General features: G+C 52.7%; 1 long non-coding RNA gene across 2 annotated transcripts; it reads right to left on the bottom strand.

Moving 5' to 3' along the window:
* Window positions 1-379: 379 nt before the first annotated feature.
* Window positions 380-4678, bottom strand: LOC139790906 (uncharacterized). Of its 2 annotated transcripts, none has more exons than XR_011723715.1 (4): window positions 4382-4678; window positions 4175-4295; window positions 3976-4052; window positions 380-3530 (listed from the first exon to the last, which is right to left on the bottom strand). It is a non-coding gene; the product is annotated as an uncharacterized lncRNA (long non-coding RNA). The 2 variants fall into 2 exon arrangements; XR_011723716.1 differs by having other exon boundaries at window positions 380-2118; window positions 4382-4531.
* Window positions 4679-10281: the final 5603 nt, after the last annotated feature.

Genomic DNA, 10281 nt, shown 5'->3' with positions numbered 1-10281 from the left:
AAAGTTTTTTATAAGACTATAGCAGGCCACTTCTGTCCAATTAAAAAAATAAAAAGAAGTCTTTATAATTCAAAATTATAAAGCAGTCATATAAGAACAAGTATTAGATGGCCTGAGCTGTAAAAAGCCTCATGAGATCTCTGCAATGCATCAAAGATACCTCTGTGTCACTCATTTGCCCCTTTCCTTTTACTGAATTCACAAATTTTAGGATACTCTGCACTATAAAGCTCAGAAAGTCTGACTTTAAGCACTCCAAAGCAGTACTGTGTTGAACTACAATGCTAGGACACTAATGGACTATAATGACAGAAGATAGTGAGAATTTGCTGCAGCAGAAAGGGGAAATGCTGGGCAAAATAATACCAAGAGAACAATGCAAAGTGTAAAACCTCAGCATCCGATTTATTCTTTACCTTACACACTTTACATTTTGTAACACCAGTACTCAGTTTGTAACACCTGCACTCATACCCATTACCCAGCTCTCTTTTAAGAGATTTTACAGGTTTGTATGATATTAGTATGTGCTACAGATGAGGGGGGAATTAATGATGTGGAAGGACTTCTTAATTAAACAAAACCAACCCATCTTCCACTTTCTCCTTAAGGGGTTGGAAAAGCTTTTGCTGGAACTTTTCTGAAATTCTCTTTAAAAAGGAACTCCTTGGTGAAATGAGTCTCTGAGACAAAGGGCTGGGATGGTGGCTGTCTCCATTCAGGGTGATACTTCAAAGCAGCACACAATCCCAAAGCCCTTCAGCTCTTCAGCTCTTTAGCAGTAATGATACAGCCAGCCATGCCTGTTATAAGAGCCATTGTACAAACCTAGGTTTTCTTTGAGTCAAGTAGTCTTTACTTTCGTCAAGTAAAAAAAAAAAAAAAAAAAAAAAAAAAGAACACCTTAGGAACACCTTAAAAAAACCAAAAACCCACTTTAATCCTTAAGTGAAGAGGGAGGGAAGGAAGCATAAAATGGATATTTCACTGGGCTTCAGCAGCCTTGCTGATGGCTCCAGCACTGCCATGATCCCCCATGCTGCCTTTGGTGGGAAGCTGAAATTTTGGGGCTGAAATTCTGTTCATAAAAATGACAACTTTCACAGGGAAACAGATAGTAGTGGTGAGTTCTGATCTTTTGTGAGAACATTCTCATAAGTGTTCTACATCAATGTAGCTGAGTAAGGTTCAGCATGAGTAACCCTATTGCCAGCTACCAATACTCTTGGTACCCATGTAATGGGGGGCCAGGGATCTGGATTTGCTATCTAATTGGACTTCATTATCTCTCCTTCATTATCTCTCTGGAAAATAAATCAACCTGACAGGCTCAGAAACATCAGGTATCTTCTCTGTTGTGTTCCTTATGTGCCTTGCCATGAAATTACATATACATCCTGGCTCAGTTTATTCACGCGTTCTCAGTCAGAAGCAGCCCTGGCTTGTTATATTCCATAACATGATGTATGAGACATGGAAACCAAGGCTGGTCACTAACAGGACACCCACATTTCCAAAGACTAGGAGAGCTATTATACAATATGATTAGAAAGGGTCTGTGAACCAAATATAATACTTTGTGACCTGTGAGCTATTCTGTAGGAAAAAAAATGCAGTTGAAACACGAAGCCATTTAATAAGACCTATTAGGAAACACATGGCAGAAATACATCTTATAGTTTTGTTAATACCATTAATAAATCAGTGCTATTGCAATACTAGAAAATGCTTAATTTTTCCTCATGGGTTGTTCAAGAAGATTCACACATTAGTCATCTTCAGGAGCTTGTAGGAATAAAGAATCTGAACAACTCCCCTGTAATCCAGAAGGAAACAGTGACTACTGAGCTGCTTAGATCCCCACAAGTCTATGGGACCAGATGGGATCCACCCGAGGGTGTTGAGGGAGCTGGCAGAAGAGCTCGCCAACCTCTCTCTATCATCTACCAACAGTCCTGGCTCACCGGGGACATCCCAGATGATTGGAAGTTGGCGAATGTCACACCAATCCACAAAAAGGGCTGGAAGGAGGACCCAGGAAACTACAGGCCTGTCAGCCTGACCTCAGTGCCTGGCAAAGTTATGGAGCAGCTCATCCTGGGGGCAATCACACAGCACCTACAGGATGGACAAGGGATTAGACCAAGCCAGCACGGGTTTAGGAAGGGCAGGTCCTGTCTGACCAACCTGATCTCCTTTTATGATCAGGTGACCTGCCTGGTGGATGAGGGGAAGGCTGTGGATGTGGTCTACCTGGACTTCAGCAAGGCCTTTGACACCCTCTCCCACAGAATACTCCTGAAAAAGCTGTCAGCCCACAGCTTGGACAGGGGCATCTGTGCTGGGTTAGGAACTGGCTGGAGGGCCGGGCCCAGAGAGTGGTGCTGAACGGTGCTGCATCCAGTTGGTGGCCGGTCACTAGTGGTGTCCCCCAGGGATCAGTGTTGGGCCCAGTTCTGTTTAATATCTTTATTGACGATTTAGATGAGGGGATTGAGTCCATCATCAGCAAATTTGCAGATGACACTAAGCTGGGGGGGAGTGTTGATCAGCTGGAAGGCAGGAGGGCTCTGCAGAGGGACCTGGACAGACTGGAGAGTTGGGCTGATTCCAACGGGATGAGGTTCAACAAGGCCAAGTGCCGGGTCCTGCACTTTGGCCACAACAACCCCATGGGGAGCTCCAGGCTGGGCACAGAGTGGCTGAGAGCAGCCAGGCAGAAAGGGACCTGGGAGTCTGGATTGACAGGAAGCTGAACATGAGCCAGCAGTGTGCTCAGGTGGCCAAGAAGGCCAATGGCATCCTGGCCTGTATCAGGAACAGTGTGGCCAGCAGGTCCAGGGAAGGGATTCTTCCCCTGTACTCAGCCCTGGTGAGGCCACAGCTCGAGTCCTGTGTCCAGTTCTGGGCCCTTTAGTTCAGGAAGGATATTGAGGTCCTGGAGCAGGTCCAAAGGAGGGCAACTGGGCTGGTGAAGGGACTCCAGCACAAGTCCTATGAGGTGAGTCTGAGGGAGCTGGGGCTGTTCAGCCTGGAGGAGGCTCAAGGGAGACCTCATCACTCTCTACAACTCCCTGAAAGGAGGTTGTGGCCAGGTGGGGGTTGGTCTCTTTTCCCAGGCAACCATCAGCAAGACAAGACAACACGGTCTCAAGTTGTGCCAGGGGAGGTTTAGGTTGGACATTAGAAAGAATTTCTTTACGGAGAGGGTGATCAGACATTGGAATGGGCTGCCCAGGGAAGTAGTGGATTCTCCATCCCCGGAGATAGTTAAATAGAGACTGATGTGGCACTCAGTGCCTTGGTCTGGTAACCGCAGTGGCGATGGATCAAGGGTTGGACTTAATGATCTCAGAGGTCCCTTCCAACCCAGATGATTCTATGATCAGCTTTAGTACATGCTGTGAAATCAGTGAGCTGCAGGTCTCTTTGCCAGGATGGGTTACTTGAGCACAGAGGTAGGTTCACCCAATTGGGCCAGTTTGGGGTAGAATTCTGTGGTTCTGCCAGTAGTCTGCTCCGTAGTTCACCTTGTCCAAATAAATAAAACGCTTTTCTGTTACAAGCATCTGATAAGCTTTCCGCTCGTGTGTCAGAGGAAGTGTAGGGGGAAGCAAAGAGTGAAGAAGTGGCAAAAAGGGGGAGAGGGCCCAAAAGTGTGCTCTGCACCCCCCCCCCAGTGCCCTTCCCCCGCCCCGCGGGTCCCGGCGCTGCCGCTCCGCACCCGAAGGGGTGCAGGCAGCGATCAGAGGCCCCCCAGCGCTGCCACCCCCAGAGCTCGGGTGCGGGCAGGGGGCAGCGGCGGGAGGGGTGCGGAGCAGCCGCGGGTACACGAGAGAAAGTGCTGAACACAGAGCCGGGACGGGACACAGCCTCGCCACGCGACACACACACACGCACTCACAGACTCTCACGCACACACCCCCGCTCCCCCCCAGCGCAATCCCCGCGCTGCCCTCCCCTCCCCTCACCGACCGTCCCGCACTGCTCCACCGCCGCTTCTCTCCCGACTCCTCCGACTCCAGGGGCATCCCGCACACCGCCGCTCCCACCTGGGACTCACAGCAGGAAAACAAAGAGCGGAGAAACACCTGAGCCAGACTGAGAGCAAAACTCCGAGCAAAACCCCCACAGCGGGAGGGAGGGAGGTTGCGGTCGGGAGATTTTTCCCCACCTGAAATGCCCACGGCTCTGCTGGCGGAGGCGCGGGGGATCCTCCCGCGGGACGCGGTCACTCGGGGCTCTCCGCCCGGCGGCCAGCGGAAGCTCCGCCGGGTCCCGGGGCGCGGGAGCGGCTGCGGGAGGGAGTAAGGACAGAAAAAAACAGTGAGAAAGAGTGTGGGCACCGAGGGGAGACGGGGGGGGGGGGGATGATACTTACCCTTCACTCGGGAAGGCCCGCACCGCGCCCGCACTCACACGCCAGTAGCCATTAGCCAGTAGTCAGCAATTGAATCAGTGAATCAAGTAAATCAGTGGTAAATCAGTGGTAAATCCGTCGCAGCAGCAGCAACATCCATGGTGGCCGTGGGTACAGACATGGGGAGAACACGGGGAGACGGACCCCCCCTTGGGAAGGGGGGCCTCAAGGCAAGAAACAAGTGCCTGGGACTCCCAAACCCCAAAAACCGGGGCGGGAGAAAGGCACAGACAGAGGAACACGCAGAGTGCCCGGCGCACGCCTGCAACCGGACGCTGGATCCGCACGGGAAGGTCACTCAGGGAGCAGCCAATCAGAGCCAGGGGGCGGGGCCAGAGGCCTCTCCCCCGCCCTATCCACTGCACCGCCCCCTGCCGGCGCAGAGCGTCCACTGCCGGGCGGGGCGGACCTGGACCCGAACCCCCCCAGGGAGGGACCAACCGGGATCTGTTTGGAGCGAGAGGAGAAAGAAGCGGGGCGGGAGAACACGAGCGCTCAGCACACGGAAGCTCCTCTCTCGTCACAATGAACCCGGTTCGGAGGTGCTCTCAGGTTCTAAAGGTGCCCGGAACCTAAAGCCGTGGAGCTTCGTGTGGTCCAAACGGGGCAGGAGCCAGAGGGGGACAGATGGAGCGATTCTAACTCCTGGGTGGGCAAAGTGTTTTGCGGTCACCAAGGGATTTCCATTAAGGGGAAGAAAGGACCCCCTAGGTATCAATCTACCTCTTTGAGAGGCTGGAAAATTCAGGAGGAAGACAGCGTGAGCCACCTCCAGATTTCCAGAGCTTTATTTCCTTTTCTCTCCTTCGTTGCATCTCAGGGTGGGAGGTGAGGACCAAGCAATAGCCTGGGCTAAGGCAGCTCCTTACACCTACTGTGCCAAAGCCGTCAAGGGAAACAACTGTTCATATGTGACTGTCACTGCAGCAGGGCTGTAGGCTTTAAAGCAGCTGAGAGAATAGTAAATCAAAGCTGTGATTTTAAACATAATTCAGTCAGTTTAGACAAGTCAGTACCGTGCCAGGTCTGGAATAAACGCTTCTCAAGAGACAGTTTGTGGGCATCTGAAAAATAAAGCATTCTTCAGCTTAAATACCAGGACATTGGGTCCAGAACTTGTAAGGAGCTGAGTGGTGAGACAGTTACCACGAGTTTGGATTGCAGAGAGAGAATTATCTACAGACATGTCTGGTTTGATTTTGTGGTATTTTTTTCCCTTAAACCAGCTATTGGTGACATATATGGTATTTCAACAGTCGTTTGGGTTCATCTTTGCGATCATGAATAGGTTCCATCACCTTTACATTTAAAAGAGGTTTATCTATTCTAACAAATACTTTCAGTGATCTTGGGGCTACCTCTAGATGTTAGATGTCTATATCTGAAACAATAGCATAGAAAAAGAGTGGCACTGCCTGATCGATTCCCATCTAGACAACTGTAACTTTTTAAGAAGAATTTCGTTGTGAAACACCCTTCAGTCCTAAACTATTTGGTCCAACTGTGCTGTGCCTCCTCAGCTGGGCTTTCTTTAAGGAACTGGATTACCCAGCAGTTTGAAAGATTCACTGGCAAAAGGATTGTAAGATGGGCACGGTTACCAGGGAACAGTGCCTTATTTATCTGGGCACCCACGGATCCGAGATGTGTGTGCGTGTCTGTGGGGCGTGTGGGGTGCCCAGCAGGAAGAGCAGGGCTGCCCTGGGGGTCTGGGTTGCTCAGCAGAGTGCGGAGGGGGCACTGGGGGGCTCGGGGTACCTCCCAACGAGGACAGGGGGTCCCTGGGGGACACGATGTTCCCTCCACCGAGGACAGTTGTCCCCTGGGGGGTTCAGTGTCCCCCAAGGAGGACAGGGGGTGCCTGGGGGGCTCAGTGTCCCCCAGTGCGGACGGGAGGTCCCTGGGGACGCGCACTTGGGCGTCCGGGTTGGCGAACAGCAACAAGGACCCCGAGAGGGTCCCCTGGGGCTCGATGGTGGTTAGTGGGGGGAGGCTGGGGGGCGTTCCGGCCTGCGGCTGCTTCTCGCCTGTTTCTTTACCCTCCTCCCCCCAAAATAAAACGCGGGAAAAAGGGACGGAGGCGTCGCGGGATCCCCGTCCGTCTCCGATTCCCGCAGCGGGGAGGTCCTGCGGGAGGTCCTCCAGGTCGGTCCTCCGCCGCCAGGGGGCGCTGCTTCCCCTCGCCTGCGCCCCGCCGTGCCGCTCTGGGCGTGTGGCGGAAGTGTCGTTGGTGTCTCAGTGCCGGGCCGCGGGCCGGCAAGATGGCGGCGGAGGGTTCGGCGGCGGCGGCGACGGCGACGGAGGCGACGGCGGGTTTGGAGCTGACGGCGCTGGAGGAGCGGCTGCTGCGGGTCTGCCGGGTTCTGAGAGGGCCACAGAGGGGCAGGGGTGGTCTGTGGGGGGGCAGGAGGGTTCTGTGGGGCACAGGGATCCCTGGGTCGGGGGTAGGGGTTGGGTTTGGTGGGGCGGGGGGCTGGGTGGGTTGGCGGTTCGATGGGTTCTGGGGCTTGGTGGGTTGGGGTGCTGTGTGGGGCAGGGGCTTGGCGGGTTGGTGGCTCGGATCTTGGTGGGGTTAATGACCTGGTGTCCGGGGTGTAAGTGGGGTCGGTGTGTGAGGTCTTAATGGGCCCTGGCCCGTTCCGCTTGGGCAGTGCAGGCAGAAATGGGGGGATCGGGGGAGGGAGGACATCTCTGAGTCGTGGGACACCATCTTGCAAATGTCCCCCCGGCATTTGGAGGGGCTGGGGGTGACGGAGGACATGGTCAGGGTGCCCATTGATGTTCCCAGGCCACCTTGTTTATGTCTGCAAGAATCGAGAGTACAAGTATCTGTACTCTGAGGGTGCCAGGGCGCTGTCACAGGCTGCCCTTGGGGGCTGTGGAGTCCCCTTGTCTGGAGAAATTCAGACCCTGCCTGGATGCAGTCATAGAACCGTGGAATTGCCGAATCGTTTGGGTTGGAAGGGACTCTCAAAGGTCATCCAGTCCAGCCGTGGTTCTGTGGAATGTGCTCTGGGGGATCCTGCTTTAGTGGAGCGTTGGAGTGGATGATCTCCAGAGGTTCCTTCCAGCTCTGGTAACTGTGTGACAGGGGGTGAGGCCCCTCCTCAGCAAGGGTGGGCTTGGGGGCTGTGTTGTTTTTAGGAGCTGGGAATCCCCCCAGGGAGATGAATCTGAGGAGCTGTTTCTGCACTGGGGTTGTGCCCAGGGGAAGGGCATCTGGTTTGTGGTGTTGCTGGAGGCTCTTTGGTTCTGGGGGCAGCAGGGCTCAGCCTGGCTGCGTGCAGAATTTCTTGGGTGCTGTGGAACCTCCTGCCCTGCTCGTGTGCCCAGCAGCACCTGGGTGACAGGTTCTCCTTTCTGTATTTGGGGACCTTTCCTTTTGAAATAGCAACATTTCTTTCCACATGTTGTCACTCCAGAGGGGACAGTCAAAACGTGGTGGTTTTTTTCCCAGGTGCTTTAGAAGGATTTTGCTGTCAGGGAGGGTGGGTTGTGTTGTCCTGTGGTGTCACAGTCAGAGCTGGCACTGATGAACTCGTGTGGATGAGAGATGGTGGCTCCCAGAGGGCTGTGGCTGATGTGGGATTGTCTCTGGGGAAGTCAAACACCTTGTGTCTCACCAAGCCACTCTCCATTATTTATCAAGAGTCCTGGCAAACTGGGGATGTCCCGGTTGATTGGGAACTGGGGAATGTAACCCCCATCTACAGGAAGGGCTGAAAGGCTGATCTGGGGAGCTCCGGACCTGTCAGTGTGACCTCGGTGCCAGGACAGGGTATGGAGCAGGGCATCTGGAGTACCATCAGTGTCTGTCACTGCATTCTTCTTCAGAAACTTAGGGCATTTGGCTTGGATAAATGTACCCTGCACTGGATAAAAAATTGTGTGGATGGTCAGGCTGAAAGAGTGGTAGTGAATGGGACTAAATCTGGCTGGCAGCTGGTCATGAGTGGTGTCCCCCAGGGTTCAGTGCTGGGGCCTCTTCTCTTTAATATCTTCACTCATGATTTGGATGAGGGGACTGAGTGTACCCTCAGTAAATTTGCAGGTGACAGCAAACTAGGTGGCTGTGTGGATCTGCTGGAGGGTAGGGGAGCCTTGCAGTGGGACCTGGACAGGTTGGACGGATGGGCCAAGGGTAATTGTATGAGGTTTAATGAGGCCAAGTGCCAGGTCTGGCACCTGGGTCATAACAACCCCCTGGGGAGCTACAGAGCTGGGGAAGTGTGGTGAGAGAGCTGTGAGTTGGAAAGGAGCTGGGGGTGTCGGTTGGCAGTCGACTGAACATGGGTCAGCAGTGTGTGCAGGTGGCCAAGAAGGCCAATGGCATCCTGGCTTGTGTTAGGAACTCAGTGGCCAGCAGGAACAGGGAGGTGATCGTCCCCCTGTACTCAGCTCTGGGGAGGCCACACCTTGAGTCCTGTGTTCAGTTCTGGGCCCCTCACTGTAGGAGGGACACAGAAGTGCTGGAGGGTGTCCAGAGAAGGGCAACAAAGGTCATGAAGGGCCTGGAGCACAAGTGCTGTGAGGAGAGGCTGAGGGAGCTGGGGGTGTTTGGTCTGGAGAAGAGGAGGTGAGAGGAGACCTTATGGCTCTCTTCAAGTGCCTCAAGGGAGGTTGGAGCAAGGAGGGAAACAGCCTCTGCTCCTTAGTGACTGTGATAGGATCAGAAGGGATGGATGGAAGCTGCACCAGGGGAGGTTTAGGATGGAAGTTAGGAGACATTTTTTCACTGAGAGGATTGTCAGGCGCTGGAATGAGCTGCCCAGGGCAGTGCTGGGGTCACCATCCCTGGAGGCATCGAAAAGGCATTTGGACCTGGTCCTTAAGGACACGGTTTAGTGTTGAGTGTGGTGTTAGTGAAAGGTTGAAGTGGGTGATCTTGGAGGTCTTTTCCGAGCTAAACATTCTGTGCTTGTGTGTGAGGGCAGAGGGAGATAAGGAGGAACCAGGAGAAATGGAAATACGAATTGTTCCTCAGCAACAAATTTCTGTTCCTTACAGGTCCCAGCACAGTCCCTTTCCCCAGGAACTCCACGGCAGCGGCGAAGAGCCCCCTGAAGCAGCTGTTCTGTGTCTGCACCCACATCTGCCCCAGCACGTGGACTCCATGATGCAGCTGCAGGAGGAGCCCCAGCTCAACACCTCCTTGGAGCACTTTATCATCTTTGTGTGGGTGAGTTGATGTGATTTCTCACACAGCACATAGAGCTCTCTGCTTTCTCACTGCTTTCTTTCTCTTTTTCACTCTCATTTACCTCTCTGCTTCCTCTCTCTCTCTATTGCTCTCTATTCCTCTCTCTTTCTCTGTCACCATATCTGTTCTTTCTGTCTCTTCCTGATCTCTTCTTTCTCTCTGTCTCCATTCTCCTCCTCTCTGCTTCCTCTCTCTCTTTCTGTCGTTCTCTATGTTAATCTCTCTTTCTCTCATTCTCTCCTTCTCACTCACTCTCTCATCAGATCTGTGCTTTCTCTCTCTCACTCTCTCTCTCTTTCCTCTCTGTCTGGTTGCTTCCTCATTGCTTCCTCTCACTCTCTCTGAATCTTCTCTTTCTCTCTCCTTCCTCTCTCATTATCTCTATCTTCCTCTCTTTATTTTGTTCTCTCTCTCATTCTCTTTCTCTCATATCTCTTTCTCTTTCTCTCTCTCTCTATTTCTCTCTCTCTCTTTCCCCTCTTTTGCTCTTTCTTATTTTTCTCTCTTTCTCTCTCTCTTTCCGCTCTTTCTCTCTTTTTCTCCTTCTCTATTTCTCTCTCTTTCCCCTATTTCTCTCTTTTTCTCTTTGTCTTTCTTTCTCTCTTTCTCTTCCTTTCTATTTTTCTTTCTTTTTCTTTGTCTCTTTCTATTTCTCTTTCTA

Source organism: Heliangelus exortis, unplaced genomic scaffold (genome assembly GCF_036169615.1).
Source record: "Heliangelus exortis unplaced genomic scaffold, bHelExo1.hap1 Scaffold_302, whole genome shotgun sequence".
NCBI classification, from domain to species: Eukaryota; Metazoa; Chordata; class Aves; order Apodiformes; family Trochilidae; genus Heliangelus; species Heliangelus exortis.
Note: the sequence above shows the minus strand (reverse complement) of the source record. Positions and strands in the feature narration are given on the sequence as shown.